This window comes from Papio anubis, chromosome 1, assembly GCF_008728515.1.
Source record: "Papio anubis isolate 15944 chromosome 1, Panubis1.0, whole genome shotgun sequence".
NCBI classification, from domain to species: domain Eukaryota; kingdom Metazoa; phylum Chordata; class Mammalia; order Primates; family Cercopithecidae; genus Papio; species Papio anubis.
This window is the reverse complement of record NC_044976.1, coordinates 46,814,255-46,838,713: the sequence shown is the minus strand read 5'-3', so window position 1 is coordinate 46,838,713 and position 24,459 is coordinate 46,814,255. Positions and strand designations below refer to the sequence as shown.

The following is a 24,459-nucleotide window of genomic DNA, read 5'->3' as shown; positions in this document are numbered from 1 at the left end:
GAGTAGGTACTTTTGCACTCATCTTGACAAAGGGCTAATTATCCAGAACCTACAAAGAACTCAATCAAATTTACAAGAAAAACACACAAACCACCCCATCAAAAGTGGGCAAAGGCTATGAACAGACACTTCTCAAAAGAAGACATTTATGCAGCCAACAACAGACATTGATGAAAAATGCTCATCATCATCACCGCCATCAGAGAAATGCAAATCAAACCACAACGAGATACCATCTCACACCAGTTAGAAGGGCTAATTACAAACAGTCAAAACAACAGATGCTGAGAGGATGTGAAGAAACAGGGAACACTTTTACACTGTTGGTGGACCGTAAACTAGTTCAACCATTGTGGAAGACAGTGTGATTTCTTAAGGATCTGGTAGAACTAGGAAATTCATTTGGACCCAGCCATCTCACACAAGTATATACCCAAAGGAATATAACCATGCTACACAAAGACACACATGCACACGTGATAAAGCCGGCTAGGCATTATTCACAATAGCAAAGACTTGAATCAACCCAAATGTCCATCAGTGACAGACTGGATTAAGAAAATGTGGCACATCTACACCATGGAATACTATGCAGCCATAAAAAAGGATCAGTTCGTGTCCTTTGTAGGGACATGGATGCAGCTGGAAATCATCATTCTCAGCAAAATATTGCAAGAACAGAAAACCAAACATCACATGTTCTCACTCATAGGTGGGAATTGAACAATGAGATCACTTGGACACAGGAAGGGGAACATCACACACTGGAACCTATGTGTGTGATGTGGGGAGGGGGGAGGGGGGAGGGATAGCATAAGGAGATACACCTAATGTAAATGACGAGTTAATGGGTGCAGCACACCAACATGGCACATGTATACATATGTAACAAACCTGCACATTGTGCACACGTACCCTAGAACTTTAAGTATAATAATAATAAAAAAAGACATATCCTAGCAGATGAAAACATAGAATAATTTAATCAATAAACAAACTGATTTATATGAAAAATATAATCACTGGTTCCAATTTGCTAATATTATACCTAAGATTTTTGCATCCAAGTTAATGACAGTGATTGGTCTGCAAATTTCCTTTCTTGTAATATTCTCCTCAGATTTTGGCTGACCTCATAAAAAGGAAATATTGATTGGAAAATATTCCCAGCCTTTCTCAGGCAGCATCTATGCGAGATTATTTCCTTCTTAAATGTTTCATACAAGCCTGTTTTTGTGGGATAGTTTTCAGTAATGGATATAATTTCTTTAATATCAGCAGTTATTTGGGTTTTCTATAACTTGGTCAGTTTAGTTTTATTAGGAATTTTCCTGTTTCATTTATATTATCAAACTGAATGATATAAAGATTTTCATGATATCTTCCTATGCTATTTTTTCTTAAATATTTTTACTTTTATTTTAGGTTTAGGGGTACATGTACAGATTTGTTATATAGGTAAACTCATGACTCATGACTTTGTTCTACAGAATATTTCCTCACAGGGGTACTAAGCATAGTACTTGACTTTTTTTTTTCTTGAACTTCTCTCTCCTCTTCTCCTCCTCCCTTGAGGAGGCCCCATGGTCTGTTGTTGCCCTCTTTTTGTCCATGTGTTCTCATTAATTAGCTCTCACTTATAGGTGAGAACATGTGGTATTTGATTTTATGTTCCTGCAATACTTTGCTAAGGATAATGGCCTCCAGCTCCATCCATGTTCCTGCAAAGGATGTGATCTCTTTCTTTTTAATGGTTACGTAGTATTCCATGGTATATATGTACCACATTCTCTTTATCCAGTCTACTGTTGATGGGCAGTTAGACTGATTACATGTCTTTGCTATTGTGAATGGTGCTGCAGTGAACATACACATGCATGTATCTTTGTGGCAGAATAGTTTATATTCATTTGAATATATACCCAGGCACGGGATCACTGGGTTGAATGGTAGTTCTGTCTTAGGTTCTGTCTTAGGTTTTTGAGGAATCACCATACTGTCTTTCACAATGGTTGAACTAATTTACACTCCAACCAACAGTGTATAAACATTCCTTTTGTCTGCAATCTTACCAACATCTGTTATTTTTTGACTTTTTAATGATTGCCATTCTGACTGATGTGCGATGCTATCTTATTGTTGTTTTTATTTGAATTTCTCTGATGATTAGTGATATTGTACAGTTTTTCATATACTTGTTGGTGCATTATATGCCTTCTTTTGAAAAGTGTTCATGTCCTTTGCCCAGTTTTTAATGGGATTGTTCATTTTTTGCTTATGTGTTTAAGTTCCCTGTAGATTCTAGATGTTAGATCTTTGTCAGATGTATCGTTTACAAATATTTTCTTCCTTTCTGTAAGTTGTCTGTTTACTCTGTTAATAGTTTCTTTTGCTGTGCAAAACCTCTTTCATTGAATTAGGCCCCATTTGTCATTTTTGCTTTTGTTGCAATTGCTTTGGACATTTTCTATCATGAAATCTTTGCCTGTTCCTATGTCAAAAATGGTATTGCCTAGGTTATCTTCCAGAGTTTTTACAGTTACAGGGTTTACATTTAGGTCTTTAATCAATCTTGAGTTGATTTTTGCATATGGTCTAAGAAAGTGGTCCAGTTTCAATCTTCAGCTATCCAGTTATTATTCCAGCACCACTTTTTGAGTAGGGAATCCTTTCCCCATTGCTTGTTTTTGTCAGCTTTGTCAAAGATCAGATGGCTGTAGGTGAGTGGCTTTATTTCTTGACTCTCTTTTCTGTTCTATTGGCCTGTGTGTCTACTTTTGTACCAGTACCATGGTGTTTTGGTTACTCTAGCCTTGTAGTATGGTTTGAGGTCGGGCAATGTGATTCTTCCATTTTTTTTTTTTTTTCCCCCAGGATTGCCTTGGCTTTTCAGGCTCTTTTTTGTTCCATATGAATTTTAGAATAGTTTTTTTCTAATTATTTGAAGAATGTCATTGGTATTTTGATAGGAATAGCATTGAATTTGTAAATTGCATTGAACAGTATGGTAATTTTTAAATTATATTTATTCTTCCTATCCATGAGCAGGGGATTTTCTTCCATTTTTTGGTGTCAATTCTGATTTTTTTAGCAGTTTTATAATTCTCATTGTAGAGATCTTTCACCTCCCTGGTTAGCTGTACTTCTTGGTATTTTATTCTTTTTGTGGCAGTTGTGAATGGTATTGCATTCCTGATTTGGCTCTTGGCTTGGGTGCTGGTAGTGAATAGGAATGCTACTGATTTTTGTACATTGATTTGGTATCCCAGAACTTTACCCAAGTTGCTTATCAGCTCAAGGAGCTTTGGGGCCAAGATCATGGGGTTTTTAAAATACAAAATCATGTCATATACACACAGGGATCGTTTTATTTCTTCTTTTCCTATTTGGATGCCTTTTGTTTCTTTCTCTTGCCTGATTGCTGTGGCCAGGACTTAAAATATTATGTTGAATAGGAGTGGTGAGAGAGGGCATCCTTGTGCCGATTTTCAAGCGGAATGCTTCCAGCTTTTTTCCATTCAGTGTGATGTTAGTTGTGGGTTTGACATTGATGGCTCTTACTGTTTTGAAGTATATTCTTTCAGTGCCAAGTTTCTTTAGGGTTTTTAACATGAAAGATTGTTGAATTTTGTCAAAAGCCTTTTCTGTATTCATTGATATAATCATATGGTTTTTGTCTTTAGTTCTGTTTATGCAATGAGTCACATTTATTGATTTGCATATGTTGAACTAACCTTGCATCCCAAGGATTAAAGTCTACTTGATTATGGTGGCTAAGCTTTTTGATGTGCTACTGGATTCAGTTTGCTGGTATTTGGTTGAGGATTTTTGCTTCTATGTTCATCAAGGGTATTGGGTGGAAGTTTTCTTTTTTGTTGTGTCTCTTCCAGGTTTTGGTATCAGGATGGTACTGGCCTCATTGAATGAGTTGAGGAGGAGTACCTCCTCCTGAATTTTGGGGAATAGTTTTAGTAGGAATGGTACCAGCTCTTCTTTGAACATCTGGTAGAATTTGGCTATGAATCTATCTGATTCTTGGCTCTTTTTGGTTGGTAGGCTATCAATTATTGAATCAGTTTCAAAGCTTGTTATTGGTCTGTTCACAGATTCTATTTTTTCCATGTTTAGTCTTGGGAGGATATGTATGTCCAGGAGTTTATCCATTTCTTCTAGATTTTCTAGTCTGTGTGCATAGAGGTATTCATAGTAATGGTTACTGGTATTTCTGTGGAACAGTAGTAATATTCCCTTTGTCATTTCTTATAGTGTTTATCTGGATATGCTCTCTTTTCTTGTTTATTTGTCTAGCTGGCTGTCTTATTAATTTTTTAAAGAAACCAATTCCTAGATTTGTTTATCTTTTGTATGTTTTCTTATGTCTCTGTTTCCACCAGTTCAGCTCTGATTTTGGTTATTCCTTGTCTTCTGCTACCTTTAGAGTTTGTTTGCTCTTGTTTCTCTATCTCTTCTAGTTGTGATGTTATGTTGTTTGTTTGAGATCTTTCTAACTTTTTGATGCAGGTATTCAGTGCTATAAATTTCCCTCTTAACACTGCCTCACCTGTGTCCCAGAGATTCTGATGTGCTGTGTCTTTGTTCTCATTAATTTCAAAGAACTTCTTAATTCCTGACTATATTAGTCAGGGTTCTCTAGAGGGACAGAACTAATAGGATATATGTATACATGAAAGAGAGTTTATTAAGGAGAGTTGACTCACATGATCACAAAGGTATCCCATGATGGGCTCTCTGCAAGTTGTGGAGCAAGAAAGACAGTAGTGGCTCATTCTGAGTCCCAAAATCTCAAAAGTAGGGAAGCCAACAGTGCAGCCTTCAGTCTGTTGCCATGGCAAACCACTGGTGTATATCCAAGAGTCCAAAATCCAAAGAACTTGGAGTCTGATGTTTGAGGGCAGGAAGCATCCAGCATGGGAGAAAGATTGAAGGCTGAAAGACTCAGCAAATCAGCTTCTTCCACCTTAATCTGCCTGGTTTTCCTAGCCATGCTGGTAGCTGATTGGATGGTGCTCACCCACATAGTTGGTGACTCTTCCTGAGGATGGGTCTTCTTCTCACAGTTCACCTACTCAAATGTTAATCTCTTCTGGTAACACCCAGATACACCCAGACACAATACTCTGCATCCTTCAATCCAATCAAGTTGGCACTTAACATTAACCATCACACTGCCTTAATCTGATAATTAACCTGAGTTATTCTGGAGCAGGTTGTTTAATTTCCATGTAATTGTATGGTTTTGAGAGATTCTCTTGACCTTGATTTCTATTTTCATTGTACTGTGGTCCAAGAGTGTGGTTGGTATGGTTTTGCTGTTTTTGAATTTGTTGAGGATTGTCTTACATCTGATTGCGTGGCTGATCTTACAGTATGTACCATGTGGTGATGAGAAGAATGTATATTCTGTTGCTTTTGGGTGGAAAGTTATGTAGCTATCTATTAGATCCATTTGGTCAAGTGTTGAGTTCAGGTCCTGAATCTCTTGGTTAATTTTCTGTCTCAGGGATCTGTCTAATACATCAGCGGGGTGTTGAAGTCTCCACTATTATTCTGTGGGAGTCTGAGACTCTTTGAAGTTCTCTAAGAATTTGCTTTATGAATCTGGGTGCACTTGTAGGGGGTACACATTAATTTAGGTCTTCTTGTTGAATTAAGCCCTTTACCCATTATGTAATGCCCTTCTTTGTCTTCTTTGATGTTTGTTGGTTTAAACTCTCTTGTTTGAAATTAGGATGGCATACTCTGCTTTTTTCAGTTTTCCATTTGTTTGGTAGATTTTTCTTCATCCCTTTATTTTAAGCCTATTGATGACATTGCATATGAGTTGGGTCTCTTGAAGATAGCATACTATTGGGTCCTGTTTCTTTATCCAGTTGGCAGCCACTCTGTGCCTTTTAATTGGGGCACCTAACCCATTTACATTCAAGTTTCTTATTGATATGTATGGATTTGATCCTGCTCTCATTTTGTTAACTGGTTGTTATGCAGACTTGTTTGTGTGGTGGCTTTATAAGTGTCACTGGTGTGTGTACTTATATGTGTTTTTGTAGTACCTGGTAATGGTCTTTCCTTTCCATATTTCATACTTCTTTCATGACCTCTTGTAAGGCAGGTCTGGTGTTAACAAATTCCCTCAGCATTTGTATAGGCTCAAATTGAAAAGGATCATATTTCTCCTTCATTTATGATGCTTAGTTTGACTGGATATGAAATTCATGGTTGGAATTTTTTTCTTTATGAATGTTGAATGCAGGTCCCCAGTCTCTTCTGGTTTGTAGGGTTTATGTTGAGAGGTCCTCTGTCAGTCTGATAGGGTTCCCCTAGTAAGTGACCTCCCGTTTATTCTCTAGCTGCCTTTATCATTTTTTCTTTCATTTCAACCTTGGAGTATCAGATGGTTATGTCTTGGGATGATCTTTTTGTGAAGTATCTTCTAGGAATTCTTCTCATTTCCTGAATTTGAATATCAGCCTCTCTAGCTAGGATGGGGAAGTTCTCATGGATGATACTGTGAAATATGTTTTCCAAGTTACTTCTTTTGTCCTTATGTCTTTCAGGGATGCCAGTGACTTGCAGATTGGGCATCTTTACATAATCCCGTATTTCCAGGAGGTTTTGTTCATTCCTTTTCAATTCTTTTTTTTTTCTTGTCTGACTGTTGTATTTGAGAAAGCGAGTCTTCAAGCCCTTAGATTCTTTCATCACTTGGTCTGCTGTTAATACTTGTGATAGTATTATGAAATTTTTGTAGTTTGTTTTTTTTTGTTTTGTTTTGTTTTGGGTTTTTTTGTTTTGTTTTGTTTTGTTTTTGTTTTTGCTGTATCAGGTTCGTTATGTTCTTCTCTATACTGGCTATTTTTTCTGTCAGCTCTGGTGATTACGTGATTATTAGCTTCTTTGCATTGGGTTTCAACAGTCTCCTGAATCTTGACGATCTTCATTCCTATTCATATTCTGAATTCTATTTCTGTCATTTCGGCCATCTCAGCCCAGTTAAGAACCCTTGCTGGAGAGTTAGTGTGGTTGTTTGGAGAAAAGAAGGCACTCTGAATTTTTGGGTTGTCAGAGTTCTTTTGTTGTTTCTTTCTTATCTTTGTGGTCTTACGTTCTTTCAGTCTTTGAATTTGCTGTCCTTTGAATGGATTGTTTTGCTTTTTTTCTTCTTTAATGCCCTTTTTGGGAGTTTGATTATGGTATAAAGTGGGTTTGGGTGACTGCCTTCTATTCTAGTCTACTCCTGGGTCGTGGAGGAGCCCCCTTTGCAATTACTGTCTTCCTGTCTGTATTTCTTTTGTTGGGGGTTTTAGTCTATGGGGCTCCCTCAGGCTGGGCCATCAGTTGGCCAGCTAACTGTATCCTTGCCCATAGTCTGCTGTTTATGTGCTTCCTAGGGGAAAGATAGGGTTGTGTCTACTCACAGAGTTCAGGTGGAAGTGGGACTTTTGGGTTGGAAACTCTTCCTGGGTATTGCCTGTCTTACTATGGGTGGCTAGGGATTGGTGGGGTTGCCAGTCCTGCCTTTCAGGTTTTTTCAGGGCAACAAGAGGCTGTGCCCCTCAACATATTTGGGCAAACGTAGGGCCACTGGGCTGGAAAACCTAGCAGGTGTTGCCTGCCTGGCTGTGATTGGAAGGGGTTATAGGGTCATGCACCCTGCCATTCGGGCATTTCCCAGAACAGCAGGAGGCCGCACCCTCCAGCCAGGCTCACACAGAAGCAAGGCAGCTGGGCTAGAAGCTCTAGAAGGTGTTGCCCACCTGGATACTAGTGGTGGTGGTAGGTGGGGTCTCTTGCTCTGCCATCCAGATGTTTCCTGTGACAACTGGAAGCTGCAACCTCCAGCTGACCTTACACAGCAGTGGAGCCACTGGGCCAGAGGCTCTAACAGGTGTCACCTGCCTGGCTACCAGTGACTGGGGCTGTTGGGGTCTCATGCTCTGTGGTCTGGATGTTTTATGTGACAACAGGAGGCTACACGTTCCAGCTGAGTTCACACAAAAGTGGGACCTCTGAGCTGGACACTCTAGCAAGCATTGTAGAGTGTCCTACCAGTGGTGGGGGTGGGAGGATTGACTGACCGAGTTTGAACCAAAGTACAACTGCTGGGCCAGAAGTTGCCACTGAGGCCTGGCTGGCACACAATGGTGGAGCAATGTTACTGCTCCCTGGCACCGCAGCTGACTGGACCCTCTATTGGATTTGTGGCACTGGTGCTTGTTTGCTCCAGGGCCCAAGGCTCATGGCAGTCCTCTTGGACTCAGAAGTTGCCCCTGCAAAATTTCCGGGTGGCTCTCTGCCTCAGTCTAGAAGTACTGTGGAGGAAGGTGCAGGGCGGGTGACAGGGTGATTCTCCTGTTCCCGGTCTTGCACAGGTCCCTGTGGAGAGTGTAAATTCCCCTGTGGACTGTCACTCACCCTTTCCAGTGTTGGAGGGGTCCTCCTGGCTCTGCGCTGAGCCCAGATGGGCTGGTGCCCAGCTTTACTCCTTTGTGTTCTCTGTGTTCCTCTGCCCTGGTGGATCCCAACGTGGTTTTTCATATGCCTGCAGCAACCGTGTTCATCAGCCCTTTTGCTCCCTCTCCCTGACAGTGACACAAATAAGCTGCTTCTAGTCTGCCATACTGGCCCTGCCCACTTTTAAACACAACTATAGAATGTATAAGCATATGAGTATCTCCCTTTTCAATCATGATAATAGTAATTTGAGTTTAATTTGTCCCCCTGTATTTTAAGAATTTGTTCATGTTATTATTCTTTTTAAATAACAGTTTGTGTCGCTTTTTACTTGTCTGGGACAAGTTTTTTCTGTTACATTAACTTATGCTAAAAGTTTTATGTTCTACTTTTTCTTTTAGTCTTTTAAAGTGGAGGCTTATGTTGTTGATTTTTAAGTCTTTTCTAATCTATACATTTAAGAATGTAATTTTCCCTCTACGCCACTGCTTTAGATACCTCTAATAATTTTTATGTTGTATTTGTATTATTCACTTCAAAATATATTCTAATTTCTATTGTGATTTCTTCATTGACTCTGGTAATTTAGAAATGTATTTCTTAATTTTATCTTAGTTGTTTATTCTCTCACCTTTGGTTATTGACAGCTACTTTAATTTCTTCTCAGCTAGAGAATATACTTTGAATTATTTGAAATGTATTACTATTTCATCAAGACCTGACATATAGTCACTTGTTAAGAATATGTACTCTTAACAAGTGTGCAATATAGAGGGAAGCATTCTGTGTACGGTATTTCATGTTTATTATGGTGTTCAGATATTTTCTATACTTACAGCAAACTGTACAAAATTAATGAATTATTTACCCTCTTTTATCTGTAAAATAAATGTATCTACTTGAGATAATGAAAGCTAATAATGTCACTTATTACTCAATTCTAAAGGCTTTTATTTTTTTTTTTAAAAAAAGCTTTATTAAGATATAATTCACATACTATACAATTCACACATTTTAAGTACACAGTTCAATGGCTTTTACTATATTCAAAAAAGTCACATCTAATTTCAAAACATTTCATCACCCCACAGAGAAGATACTTTGTAACCACTGGGAGTCAGGTACCGTTCTCCCCTTTCCTCATTTCTCCTCCACTCCTAAGCAGCAACCAATCCAATTCCTGTAGATGCCAATTCTGCACATTTCATATAAATTGAATCATACAATATATGGTCTTTGTGACTGCTTCTTATACTTAATATATTAAAGCCTTGCCCGTGTTGTAGTGTATGTCACTTTATTCTTTTTTATATGGCTGGATGGTATTCCATTGCATAGATAATGACACATTTTTTTTTATCCATTCATCAGTTGATGGATGGATCATTTAGTTTGGTTCGTTGCCACTTTTTGGCTGTTAAAAAATAATACTGTCAACATTTATGTGATAAATCTATTTTGACCATTTTGAGGAATTGCCGAACTATTATTTATAATGGCTTACCATTTTGCCTTTTCACCTGGCATCCTTGCTGAACTTTGTTATTAGCTATCTTTTCTGATTATAGCCACCCTAGTGTGCATGAAGTGGTGTCTTATTGGGGTTTTGATGTACATTTTCCTTCTGACTAATGATGTTGAGCATCATTTCATGCACTTATTGGTAATTTGTATATCTTCTTTGGAGAAATATATATTCAAATTATTTTCTGATTTTAAAATGTGGGTATCTTTTTATTGAGTTTTTTAAAAACTTCTTAAAATTTTAGACTTAGAAGGTACATTGTATGTTTGTTACATGGATATATTGTGTAATGTGGAAATCGGGTTCTAGTGTAATCATCACCCATATCACCCAAATATTGAGCATTGTGCCCAATAGGTAATGTTTCAGCCCATATTCGCCCTCTTCTCCCCACCATTTTTGGAGTCCCCAGTGTCTATTCTTTTCATCTTTATGTCCAGTGTGCCTATTGTTTATCTTCCACTTATAAATGAGAACATGCAGTATTTGATTTTATGTTTCTGAGTTAGTTCATTTAGGACATTGGCCTCCAGCTCTATCTGTGTTGCTGCAAAGGACATGGTTTCATTCTTTTTATGGCTGTATAGTGTTCCATGGTATGTGTGTGTGTGTGTGTATTTATATATATTTTTATATGTCTCGCATTTTCTTTGCCCAAGTTTCATGACTTGGTTATTATCAACAGTGCTGCAATGAATATATGAGTGCAGATGCCTTTTTAATGTAATTATTTATTTTCCTTTGGGTAAATACCTACTAGTGGGATTATTGGCTCAAATTGTAATTCTATTTTTAGGTCTTTGACAGTCACCATACTGTTTTCCAAAGAGGTAGAATTAATTTTCATTTCCAAGAACTGTGTGTAAGCGTTCCCTTTTCTCCACATTCATGCCAGCATCTGTTGTTTTTTGACTTTTTCATAGTTGCCATTCTGATGCATGTGAGATGATATCTCATTGTGGTTTTAATTTGCATTTCTCTGATGATTAGTGATGTTGAACATTTTTTTGTGTGTTTGTTAGCCGCTTTTATTCTTTTGAGGAATATCTGTTCAGGTCCTTTGCCTGTTTTTGTTTTTTGTTTTTTTTTTTTTTTATTGGTTTATCTTTTTTTAGTGTGTGTTGGAGTTGTTTGAGTTACTTGTGGATTCTGGATGTTAGTCCTTTGTCAAAGGCATAGTTTGCAAATATTTTCTCCTACTATGTAAGTTGTCTGTTTGCTATGTTGATTATATATTTTGTTCTACAGAACCTTTATAGTTTAAATCCTATTTGTCTATTTTTGTTTTTGTTGCATTTGCTTTTGGGGTTTTTGTTATAATTTATTTGTCTAGAAAAACTAGAGTTTTTCCCTAGGTTTTCTTCCAGGCTTTTTATAGTTTCAGGTCTTGCATTTAAGTCTTTAACATATCATGAATTAATTACTGTATATGGTGAGAGATAAGGGTCCAAGTTTAATTCTGCATATGGCTAGCTAATTTTCCCAGCACTATTCATTGAATAACATATTCTTTCCCCATTTTGTTTTTGTCAACATTAGTTAATTGTGGGTATGTGGCTTTATTTCTGGATTATCTATTCTATTCCATTGATAATGTGTCTGTTTTTCTTCTAGTACCATGCTGTTTTAGTTACTATAGTTTTGTAATATAAGTTAAAGCTATCTAATGTGATGCTTCCAGATTTGTCCTTTTTACTTAGGATTGCTTTAGCTATTCAGAATTTTTTTTTTTTTTTTTTTTTTGGTTTCATATGAACTTTAGGATTATTTTTTCTGATTCTTTGCAAAATGATGTTGGTAATTTGATAGGAATTGTGTTGAATCTGTAGATTGCTTTGGGTACTATAGTCATTTTAACATTACTGATCCTAACACACCATGAGCATGGGATGTTTTTCCATTTGTTTGTGTCACTTACAATTTCAACAGTGTTTTGTAGTTCTTCTTGTAGAATTCTTTCACCTCCTTAGTTAAATGTATTCTTAGGTATATTTTTGTGTGTGTGGCTGTTGAAAATGGGATTGAATTCTTAATTTGGCTCTCTGAAGGTTATTGGTTAATAGAAATGTAACTAATTTTTGTACACTAATTTTTAATTTTTTGCTTTGGGCCCACCAAATGGGAGGGGGAGATGCAAGATGGTGGCAGTTGCAAACTCTGGCTCCAGCCTCACGCTGCTCCACTGCCCAACCTGGGCGGGTAAGCCCCCTCCTGGTCGACATCTGGATGCAGTCAAATGAGACAAACTAATTGAAAGACTGATTATTGGTGAAAGTAAGTATTACTTATTTGGGAGAAACCTTGATTTGTGTGACTTTACCACTGAACACCAGTCTTGCACTCGGGTCCATGCTGCATTTGTCTACCACAAGCATCTGAGGAGTTTTCATAATAGATCTCAACAGTACACACAGCACTTTCTTGGGTCACATTCAGTTGGAACCTCACAAGCCTCAGCAAATTCCTATCAATTCCAGGGTCTCATTGACGCATCCACAAGGGCATACACTCTGTGTGAGACACTTCAGCCATTGCCATTGGCTGTGAAAGGAGTTGAGAAGATGGGTGAAGAGGATGATGAACTCAAGGGCTTACTGGGGCTTCCAGAGGAGGAAACTAAGCTTGATAACCTGACATAGTTCAACACTGCCCACAACAAGTAGATTTCCACCCTTACCATTGAGGAGGGAAATCTAGGCATTCCAAGACCAAAGAGGAAGAGAAAGAACTCATGGGTGACATTCAGTGAGGATGATGAGATCATCAACTCAGAGGATGTGGATCCCTCAGTTGGTCGATTCAGGAACTTAGTGCAAACTGCAGGGGTCTCAGTCCAGAAGAAGCAGGGGAGGGCCCTGGCTCCTTGGGCCTGGAGGAATCAGGGAGAAGGCGCATGCAGAACTTTGCCTTCAACAGAGGACATCCCCCACATACAGTGAAGCAGACTCCCAGCTTCCATGAAACAGCACTCATCGGTGGCTTGTTTATGCCATACCCAAACCTTGCCTCTGATGTGGACTTGACTCCCGTTGTGCCGGCAGCAGTGAACACGAACCCTGCACCAAACCTTGCCGTTCATAACCCTGAAACTGTAAATGAACCCAAGAAGAAGAAGTACGCAAAAGAGACTTGGCCAGGCAAGAATCCCACATCTTCCTTACTGATTTGATATTTTTGGTCATGGAGAAATGTGGGATTGGGTGGGAATAGGGTGGAAGGGTGATGGGGAGCTAGTGAACTAGGGAGAAAAACTTTCCATGTGTGCAGTATCAGTTTTGTTTTTTGGTGGAGTCCTTAGGTTTTTTCCAAATATAAAATTATGTCATCTACAAGGAAGGATAATTTGACTTGTTTGTTTCCAATAAAGTTGGATGCCCTTTATTTCTTTCTGGTCTGATTGCTCCACATAGGACTTCCAGTTCTATATTGAGTAACAGTGGTGAAAGTGAGCATCCTTGTCATGTTACAGATCTTAGGGGAAGGGCTTTCAGTTATTACCCACTCAGTATGATACTAGCTGTGGGTCTGTTGTATATGGCTTTTATTGTGTTGAGGTATGTTCTTTATATACTCAGTTTTTTGAGGGTTTTTATTATGAAGGGATGTTGAGTTTTATAACATGCTTTTTTAGTATTAATTGAAATGATTACTTGATTTTTGTCCTTCATTCTGTTGATATGATGTATCACATTGATTGATTTGCATATGTTGAACCACCCTTGCATCCCTGAAATAAATCTCACTTGGTCATGATAAACAATCTTTCTAACGTATTATCAAATTCGATTTGCTAGTATTTTGTCGAGAGTTTTTATATCAATGTTCATCAGGGTTATTGATCTGTAGTTTTCTTTCTTTGATGTGTCTTTGTCTGGTTTTGGTATCAGGATAGTACTTGACCATAGAATGAGTTTGGAAGTACTCCCTCCTCTATTGTTTGGAATAGTGTGTTTAGGATTGGTATTAGTTCTACTTCGAATGTTTGGGTTGCAAGGCATGATGGCTCATCCCTGTAATCCCAGCACATTGGGAGGCCAAGGCAGGAGGATCTCTTGAACCCAGGAGTTTGATACCAACTTGGGCAACATGGTGAGACCTTGTCTCTACAAATAATAATAATAATAGAGTAAATAGGCATGATGGCATGCATCTGTTGTCCTAGCTACTTGAGAGGCTGAGATGGGATAATTGCTTGAGTCCTGGCAGTCGAGGCTGCAGTGAGCTGTGATCACACCACTGTCCTCCAGCCTGGGCAACAGAGCGAGATCCCATCTCAAAAATAAAATAAAATAAAAATAAAGTAATAAAATAACAAAAATAAATGTTTGATAAAATTAGTGAATCCATCGAGCCCTGTGCTTTTCTTTGCTAGGAGACTTTTTATTACAGTTTTGATCTTATTATGTATTAGTCTGTTCAAGTTTTGGATTTCCTCATGGTAATCTAGGTTTTACGTGTTTAGGAATTTGTTTTACGTGTTTAGGAATTTGTACATTTTTTTCTAGGTTTTTCAATTTATGGAATACATACCACTGCTTGTAGTAGGCTCTAATGATCCTTTGAAATTCTGCCACATCTGTTGTAATGCCTTCTGTTTCATCTCTGTTTTTATTTATTTGGGTCTTCTCTTTTTTTTTTCTTGGTGTGGCTAAAGATTTGTCAATTTTATTTATCTTTTCTTTTTTTATTATACTTTAAGTTCTGGGGTACATGTGCACAAGATGCAGGTTTGTTACATAGGTATACATGTGCCATGTTGGTTTGCTGCACCCATCAACTCATCATTTACATTAGGTATTTCTCCTAATGCTGTCCCTCCCCCAGCCCTCCACTCCCCGACAGGCCCTGGTATGTGATGTTCCCCTCCCTGTGTCCATGTGTTCTCATTGTTCAACTCCCACTTATGAGTGAGAACACGCAGTGTTTGGTTTTTCTCTTCTTATGTTACTTTACTAAGAATGATGGTTTCCAGTTTCATTAATGTCCCTTCAAAGGACATTAACTCATCCTTTTTTATGGCTGCATAGTATTCCATGGTGTATATGTGGCACATTTTCTTTATCCAGTCTGTCATTGATGGGCATTTGGGTTGATTTCAAGACTTTGCTCTTGTGAACAGTGCTGCAGTAAACATATGTGTGCGTGTGTCTTTAGAGTAGAATCCTTTGGGTATATTCATAGTAATGGGACTGCTAGGTCAAATAGTATTTCTGGTTCTAGATCCTTGAGGAATTACCACACTGTCTTCCACAGTGGTTGAAGTAATTTACACTCCTGCCAACAGTATAAAAGTGTTCCTATTCCTCTGCATCCTTTCCAGCATCTGTTATTTCCTGATTTTTTAATGATCACCATTCTAACTGGCATGAGATGGTATCTCATTGTGGTTTTGATTTGCATTTCTCTAATGACCAGTGATGATGAGCATTTTTTCATGTTTGTTGGCTGCATAAATGTCTTCTTTTGAAAAGTGTCTGTTCATATCCTTTGCCCATTTTTTGATGGGGTTGTTTGTCTTTTTTTCTTGTAAATTTTTTTAAGTTCTTTGTAGATTCTGAATATTAGCCCTTTGTCAGATGGATAGATTGCAAAAATTTTCTCCCAATCTGTAGGTTGCCTGTTCACTCTGATGATAGTTTCTTTTGCTGTGTAGAAGCTCTTTAGTTTAATTAGATCCAATTTGTCTATTTTGGCTTTTGTTGCCATTGCTTTTGGTGTTTTAGTCATGAAGACTTTGCCCATGCCTATGTCCTGAATGGTATTGCCTAGGTTTTCCTCTAGGGTTTTTATGGTTTTAGGTCTTACATTTAAATCTTTTATCCATCTTGAGCTAATTTTTATATAAGGTGTAAGGAGGGATCCAGTTTCAGCTTTCTACATATGGCTAGCCAGTTTTCCCAGCACCATTTATTATATAGGGAATCATTTCCCCATTGCTTGTTTTTGTCAGGTTTGTCAAAGATCAGATGGTTGTAGATGTTTGGTGTTATTTCTGAGGCCTCTGTTCTGTTTTGTTCAACTTTTGTATTGTTTTATTCAATTCAACTTTATTTATTTCTTAAGTATTTCTTTACTGCTACTAATTTTGGCTTTGGTTTATTCTTGCCTTTCTAGTTCTTTAAGATACATCATTAGGTTGTTCATTTGAAGTATTTTATCTTTTCTTTTTTCCACCTACTTGTTGTCTTTTTAAATGTAGGCACTTACTGCTGTAAGCTTTCCTCTTAGTACTGCTTTTGCTGTATCCCATAGGTTTTGGTATGTTGTATTTTCATTTACATTTACTTTAATAAATTTGAAAATTTTCTTCTTAATATATTTATTGACCCACTGGTTATCCAGGAGCATGCTGTTTAATTTCCATCTCTTGGTATAGTGTCCAAAATTTCTCTTGTTATTGATTTCCAGTTTTATTCCATTGTGGTCAGAGAAGACACATGATATAATTTCAACTTTTTAAGACTTGTTTTGTGGCCTGACATATGATTCACCCTTGAGAATGATCCATGTGCTGAGGAGAAGAATCTATATTCTGCACCCTTAGATGAACTGTTCTGTAAATATATATTAGGTTTATTTAGTCTATAGTGCAGATTAAGTACGGTATTTCTTTGCAGATTTTATGTCTGGATGTCTGTCCGGTACTGAAAGTGGAGTGTTGAAGTCCCCATCTATTACTGTATTGGGATCTATCTCTTTATCTCTAATAATATTTGCTTTATGTATCTGGGTGCTCCAATGTTGGGTGATATATATTTATAATTGTTATAGCCTCTAGCTGAATTGATTGCTTTATCATTATATAGTGAACTTGTCTCTTTTTATAATTTTTGTCTTGAAATCTGTTTCATCTGATATAAGTTTAGCTACTTCTGCTCTTTTTTGATTTCCATTTGCATGAAATCTTTTCCCATTCCTTTGTTTTCAGTCTATGTGTGTCCTTATGGATGCAGTATGTTTCTTGTAGGTAAGAAATTGTTGACTATTGTTTTTTTTTTAAATTTATTTAACCACTCCATGTCTTTTAAGCGGAGAAGTCAGTCCATTTTCATTCAGTATTGTTATTGATAAGTAAAGACTTACTTCTCCATTTTTGTTATTTGTTTCCTGGTTGTTTTGTGGTCTTCTTTCTTTTCTTCCTGTCTTCCTGTTAGTGAAGGCGATTTTCTCTGACAGTGTGTTTTAATTTTTTGCTCTTTATTTTTTGTATTATGTTGTATGTTTTTAGATTTGAAGTTAACATGAGGCTTGCAAATATGTCATAACCCTTTGTTTTAAACTGATGACAACTTAACACTGATTGTTTAAACAAACAAGCAAAAAGAAAATAAATAAAAACTCTACACTTTAATTTCATCTCCTCACTTTTTAATTTTTTGTTGTTTCTATGTTTATCTTACTTTACTGTCTATGTCTTGAAAAGTTGTCGTCTATTATTTCTAATAGGTTCATCTTTTAGTATTTCTACTGAAGATATGAGTAGTTTATATATCACAGTTAGTGTTATAATATTCTGTGTTTTTCTGTGTTTACTATTACCAGTAAGTTTTATACCTTTAGATGATTTGTTATTGCTCATTAACATCCTTTTGTTTCATATTGAAGAACTCCCTTTTGCATTTCTCATAGGCAGGTCTGCTGTTGATGAAGTCCCTTGGCTCTTGTTTGTCTGGGAAAATCTTTATTTATCCTTAATGTTCAAAAGATCTTTTTGCCAGATATACTATTCTACAATAAAAGGTTTTCCTTCAGCACTTCAAATATATGTTGCTACCTTCTCCTGGCCTGTAAGGTTTCCACTGAGAAGTCAGCTTGCTGCCAGATGTTTTGGAGCTCATTTGTGTGTTACTTGTTTTTCTCTTGCTGCTTTTTGGATCTTTTCTTTATCTTTGGTATTCAGCAGTTGGATTATAAAATGTCTTGAGGTAGTCTTATTTGGGTTAAATCTGCTTGGTGTGCTATAACCCTCTTGTACTTGAATACCAATATCTTTATCCAGGTTTTGGAAGTTCTCTGTTACTATCCCTTTGAATAAATGTTCTACCCCTATCTCTTTTTCTACCTCCTCTTTAAGGCCAATATCTCTTACATTTGTCCTTTTGAGACTATTTGAGCAGTGGTGGTGACCGTTGTAGGAGACAAAGGACTCATCAACAGCCTCTGGGGACTGGGCTTTCAGAGAAATGCTGAGCTTCAGTGGTAGACCACAGGCGGGGAAGGGTGGCTGCACTTGGGGGCATGACACTAAGGCAGGGGTGCCTTTTTCTGCAGTGAGCAGTGGAAGTGGGAAGTTGTGCGGTGCATTGTTTGCCCTCTTCTCCATGCTGTGAGTGTGGTATCTGTCTTTGGGGCATGTGAAAGTGCCTGGCCTTCCTTCTTGGCGGGGTGCAGCATTTGGCACCAGGATGCTCAAGGATCACAAGCCTGTGGGATTCTATATGGGCTTGAGCAGTCCTGTACACAATCCCCAGGCGTGTTAGTCTGGAGGTGCTGGAGCAGAGGTGCAGGGTCAACAGGGCTCTGCAGTGAATAGGATTACAAAGTTCTGTGATGGAAGGGTAGAATACTGAGGATCTCTTATTTAGCCATCCCTTCCCTGCTTTAGGGAACCTTTCCTAGCTCTGCGCCAGTCCTGCTTGGAGGGCTGCCTGACTTCACTGTCTTCTTTCCTTGATTTTCATGGCTTCTCTGGTGAATTTCACTGTGCTCTCTTAGACAATCTACTTGAAGTGTTAGTATTTCCTTGCTATTTTGATTGCCCTCCATGAGAGAGGCGCTCACTAGCTGCTTATAGTTATCTGCCTTATTATTGAATTTTGAGAGGTCTTTATATATTCTGGGTACAAGTCTCGTCTTAGATAATGTTTGCAAATATATTCTTCCATTCGTGGTTTGTCTTCCACCTTCTAATACTGTGTTTTGAAGCATTAATGTTTTTTAAATTTTGATGAAATCCAACTTTTCTATGTTTCCTTTGGTTGCTTTTGCTTAGGATATCTCAGAAATTGTTTCTTAGTCTAGGGACATAAACATTTATGCCTATGTTTTCTAAGATTTTTGCAGTATTGGCCATTACATTTAGGTCATTGATCAATTTTGAGTTGATTTTTGTATTTTGTGTGAGATAGGGAGTCAAAGTTAATTCTTTTTCATGTGGAAATCTGGTTGTCCCAGCACCATTTGTTAAAAAGATCATTCCCCCACTGAATTGTCTTGGCATCTTTATAAAAAAAATCAATTGACTATAAATGTATGGGTTTATTTCTGGATTCTCAATTCTGTTTCATTGATCTATATGTCTATCCTTATGCTATTATCATACTATTTTGATTGCAGTGGCTTTTGTAGTAAATGTTGATATCAGGAATTGTTAGTCTTCCAACTTTTCTTCTTTTTCAAGAATAACTATTCTAGGTCCTTTGCATTTCTGTATGAATTTTAGGACCAGCTTTTCAATTTTTGCATGAAAACTGTGGCCGAAATTGTATAGGAATTGTGTTGGCTCTCTAGATCATTTTGGAGAATATTGCTTTCTTAATAATAATTGTTTAAATATCTTTTGATCTGTGAAGATAGCACTTTAAAAATTTATTTAGGTCATCTTTTATTAAATATGTTTTGTAGTTCAGTATTCATTTTAAGCTTTTTAAAAATCAAGTTTACTCCTAAGTATTTTGTTATTTTTGATCCTATTGTACATGATATTGTTTCCTTAATTTTATTTTCAGATTGTTTATTGATAGTGTTTAGGAATGCAGTGCATTTTCATGTGTTAATTCCACATGGGATTGAGCAGTGCCTGTACACAATCCCTAGGTGTATTAGTCTGGAGGTGCTGGAGCAGGGGTGCAGGGTCAACAGGGCTCTGCAGTGAATAGGATTACAAAGTTCTGTGATGGAAGGGTGTCCTGCAATATTGCTGAACTTATTTTATTAGCTTTAATAGTTATTTTGTGTGTATATTTGGAATTTTTAAAATACAGAATAATCTGCAAATAGAAATGTTTTTATTTCCTTTCTGATCTTGATTTCTTTTATATCATATTCTTGGCTAATTGTCCTGGATAGTACCTCCAATATATTGCTGAATAGAAGTGGGGAGAGCGCCCATCCTTGTTTTATTCCTGATCTTAAGGGGAAGATTTCACTCCTTTACAAATAAGTATGCTATTAGCTCTATGTTTTTTACAGATGGTGTTTATCATCTTGAGGAAGTTCCTTCTACTCTTAGTTTTTTGAGTGTTGTTGGTATTTGTCACATACTTTCCCTGCATCTGTTGAGATGATCCTATCATTTTGGATAGGATCCAATATGACTTAATAATATTAATATTATTATTATTAATATGACTTATTACATTGATTGAATTTTATATGAGTCAACCTTGCATTGTTTGGATAATTCCCACTTGGTTATGGTGTATAATCCTTTTTACGTCTTGCTGGATTTGGCTTGCAAGTATTTTACTAAGAAATTCTGCATCCATATTCATAAAATTTATTGGTATTCAGGGTTTTTTTGTGTGTGTTATCTTTGCTTTTGGTATCAAAGGAATAATGACCTTATAGAATGAGTTTGTGAGTTCTTCTTCCTCTTAAATTTTTGGGAAGAAGTTGTAAAGATTTGGTGTTCATTCTTCTTACGTATGTATTGCCATGAAACCATGTGGTTTTGAGCTCTTCTTTGTGTTTTTTTAATTACTTTAAGTTTTTTTGATTACTAATTATCTCTTTCTTTGTTATAGGTACATTCAGATTTCCTGTTTCTTCTTGGGTCTGTTTAAATAGCTTTTATCTTTCTAGTAATTTGTTCTTTTCATTATAGATACCATTGTAGACAATTCTATAATTATTTTGGTTTACAATTATTTCACATATTTCCTTATTATCCTTTTTGTTTCTGTAAGACCTCTAGTAATGTCCCATTTTTCATTACTGATTTTAGTAATTAGAGTCTTGTTGGTCTAACTAAAACATTGCCAAATATTTTATGATTTCAAAGAAGCAACTTTGGTTTTCTTTGGTTTTATCCGGTTTTCTATTCTTGATCTCATTTATTTCCATTCTAATGTTTGTATTTTACTTGTTTTGGATTTAGTTTGATGTTCTTTTTGTAGTTTTTGAAGTGAAAGCTTTGGGTTACTGATTTGAGGTCTTCTTTTTTCATGTAGGTGTTTAAAGCCATGTTTCTCTAGAAGTACTGCCTCATTATCATTATTAAGTTTTATATGTTTTGTCATAATTTAAATTTCTCTTGAAGTATTTTCTAGTGTCCCTTGTGATGTTTTATTTAACCCATTGATCATTTAGTAATATATTGTTTGATTTCTACATATTTATTAATTACCCAAATTTTTTTCTGCTATTATTCTCTAATTTCATTTTACTGTGGCCAGGTAACATATTTTATATGATTTCAGTTCTTTCAAATTTATTGAAACTTGTTTTATAGCCTAACATATGGTCTCTCCTGGGGCATTTTTCATATGCACTTGAAAAGAATATGTATTTTGCTATCGTTGGGCGGAATGTTCTATAGATGTTGCTAGGTCTAGTTGATTTACATTGTTGTTTAGATCTTCCATTTACTGGTTGATCTTCTGCCTGATTCTTCTGTTCATTGTTGAAAAATGAAGTATTGGTGTCTTTGAACTGTACACATATCCTGTCGGTTCTGTTTTCTCTAGAGAATCCTGACTAATACAGCATGAGAGTAAAAAACTCGTTGGGGCCAGAGTCTTAGGGGGCTCTCACAAGTTTATATGCTTTGTCTCTAGAAGCTAAAGCAAATGCTTCAGCATGAAAAACAGCTGAATATTGGTAGGGTCAGTAAGTTTTATGGCATTTTAACTTGACCTAGTCCCATTGCCTGCTCTCTAGCTGCATATTAGTCTTGATAACCAACATGCCACAAACTCAGTGAAAACCAAAATTTTGGCAGGCACTGTCAGAGGTAAAATAAAGTTAAGAGTTTCTTCAAAGACCATTCCCAGAGAATTGTCATTATGTGACTTGTCTGGAGATTGCCTGGAAGACCCCACTTTGAGTGAGAGCTTTGCCAGTGCAAAATCTTTGCTGTGGAGGGCATTTTTAAAAGAAATAATTACAGGCAATTGTTAAACCTCACTGCAAACTGAAATGGTGAATAGCAGTTGAGTTAAACAATAGACCAATCAAAAACCTTCAAAGAAAAAGCTGAGTGTGTCTATAGGGGGCTTTGAAAAGATACCACATATTCCTGGGATTTTAGAAGACCACTCATATTTGTAGGACTGTGCATATGTCTAAGGCTATGTACTTGATTAGAAAAGACAAGAAAGTCCAAAGCTTTCAGTTCCAACCTACCTTAAGGCTCTGCATAAACAGGAGGTTAAGGCTTAGGCTAAGTGTTGAAAGTGTACTCCCGACATACAGAGCTGCTCAGCAAACACTGGGAGACTTAATGGTTCTGAGCATTTATAGAAATGTCTGTCCAATGACTTGATGACTCAGCTAACAGAATAGAGAGATATCAGTGATCAACCACAGAAAGGAATGTTGACTTTGCAGAACTAAGTCAGAAAATCACTAAAGTAAGAACTAGAATAAACAACAACAATAAACAGCGGAAATGGAGGAAAAAAGCAATGCATAGAAACTGTCCTTGAGGATCCTACACATTGAACTCACTAGACAAAGACCATAAATCAGTTACATTAAATATATTTATTCAAAGAACCAAAAGAAAGCATTCATAAAGAAATAAAGTGTTAGAATTATGTCTCATAAAATATAAAATTTCAATCAAGAGTTATAAACTATTTTTTAAATAACCAAATAAAAATTCTGAAGTTGACAAGTACATATTCAGAAATGAAAAATTTATTAGAAGGACTCATTAGCACCCTATGAGCAGGCAGAAGAAAATATTATTGGACTTGAAAACAAGTCAAATGAGATAATTCAGTGTGAGGAACAGAATAAAGAATAAAAATAATGAACACATATGGATTTGTGGGATACCATTAAGCATGCCAACATACCTGTAATAAGAATTCCAGAAAAAGAGGGAGAAAGGAAGGGACAGAAGGAATATTTGGAGAAATAATGGTCCTTGCCAAATTGAAGAAAATTATTATCTAAGGAGCTGAATAAACTCTTAAGTAAGATAAACTCAAATAGATCCACTCTTGAGGCTCATTATAAACCATAAGTCTGAAGCCAAAGATAAGCCAGACATCATGGCAAATACCTGTAATTCCTAATACTCAGAAGGTTGAAACGGGAGAGTCACTTGAGCCCAAGAGTTCAAGGCTACAGTGAGCTATGATTTCGCCACTGCATTTCAGCCTGGTGACAGAGTTAGACTCTGTATCTAGAAAAAAAAGTGTTTTGAAAAACAAGTGTTTTGAAAAAAGCCAAAGACAGAAAGAGAATCTTAAAAACAGCAAGGGAGAAGGGATTCATCACATAAACTGGTTTAAATCAGAAACTATGAAGTCCAAAAGGCAGTGTAGTGATATATTCAATGTACTGAAAAGAACTCTCAACCATGAATATCCAGCAGAACTGTCTTTCAAAAATATGAAATAAATTAACATTCTCAAATAACACCAGGTTTATCACTAGCAGATTTGCACTACAAGAAATACTAAAAGGAGCCCTTCAGGATGAAGTGAAAGGACACTAGACAATAGTATAGATTCACATGAAGAAATAAAGAGCGATGATAATGGTAACTAGGTAAATATAAAAGATAGGCGAAATACAGTTTTTGCCAGTAACTCTTTAGTTCTTCTATCTGATTTAAGAGATGACTTCACAAAACAATAATTATAAATATATGTTGGTGGGAGCATATTATATAAAGATGTAATTTGTGTAAAAATAGCAATTGAAAGAAAAGGGGAGAGATTGTAAACATGTAAGAGCAAAGTTTCCATATCCCATTGAAATTAAGTTCCTATCATCTAAACTTAGATTCTTCTGTATTAAGATGTTATTTGTAATCATCATGGAAACTACTAAAAAAATGTCTCAAAAATACAGTGTATAGGAAATTAAAAATCAACCCTGGAAAATATCAAACACAAAAGAAGGCAACAATGGAGAAGTGAAAAAAGACAGCAAAATGGCAAATGTAAATCTTATAGGTATGTAAACATACCTATAGGTAGTTCATGATATTTTAAAAATTAAACACTCCTATTAGGAGGTAGAATTTTGGAGACTGGATAAAAATCATGGTTCAACTATACTCTGTCTACAAGAGATGCACTTTAGATTCAAAGGCACAAATAAGTTGAATGTAAAAGGAAACAAAAGCATACCATTCAACAGCGTAAGAGAATTGCAGTGGCTACACAAATATTGGACAAATAGACTTTAAGAGAATTTTTTCTTACTAAATTTCATACTAAAGACAAATAAAAATATTTTATAATGGCAACAGGGCCAAACCATCAGGAAGATATGACCATTGC

At 36.6% G+C, this 24,459-nt stretch overlaps 1 protein-coding gene and 1 pseudogene across 3 annotated transcripts in view; both read left to right on the top strand.

The window, feature by feature from the left end:
* The window catches only part of SPATA6 (spermatogenesis associated 6), a 191,621-nt gene that overhangs the window by 154,707 nt on the left and 12,455 nt on the right, over positions 1-24,459 (top strand). The gene's annotated exons all lie outside the window — the stretch shown is intronic.
* Positions 11,759-14,058, top strand: LOC101022146 (annotated as a pseudogene).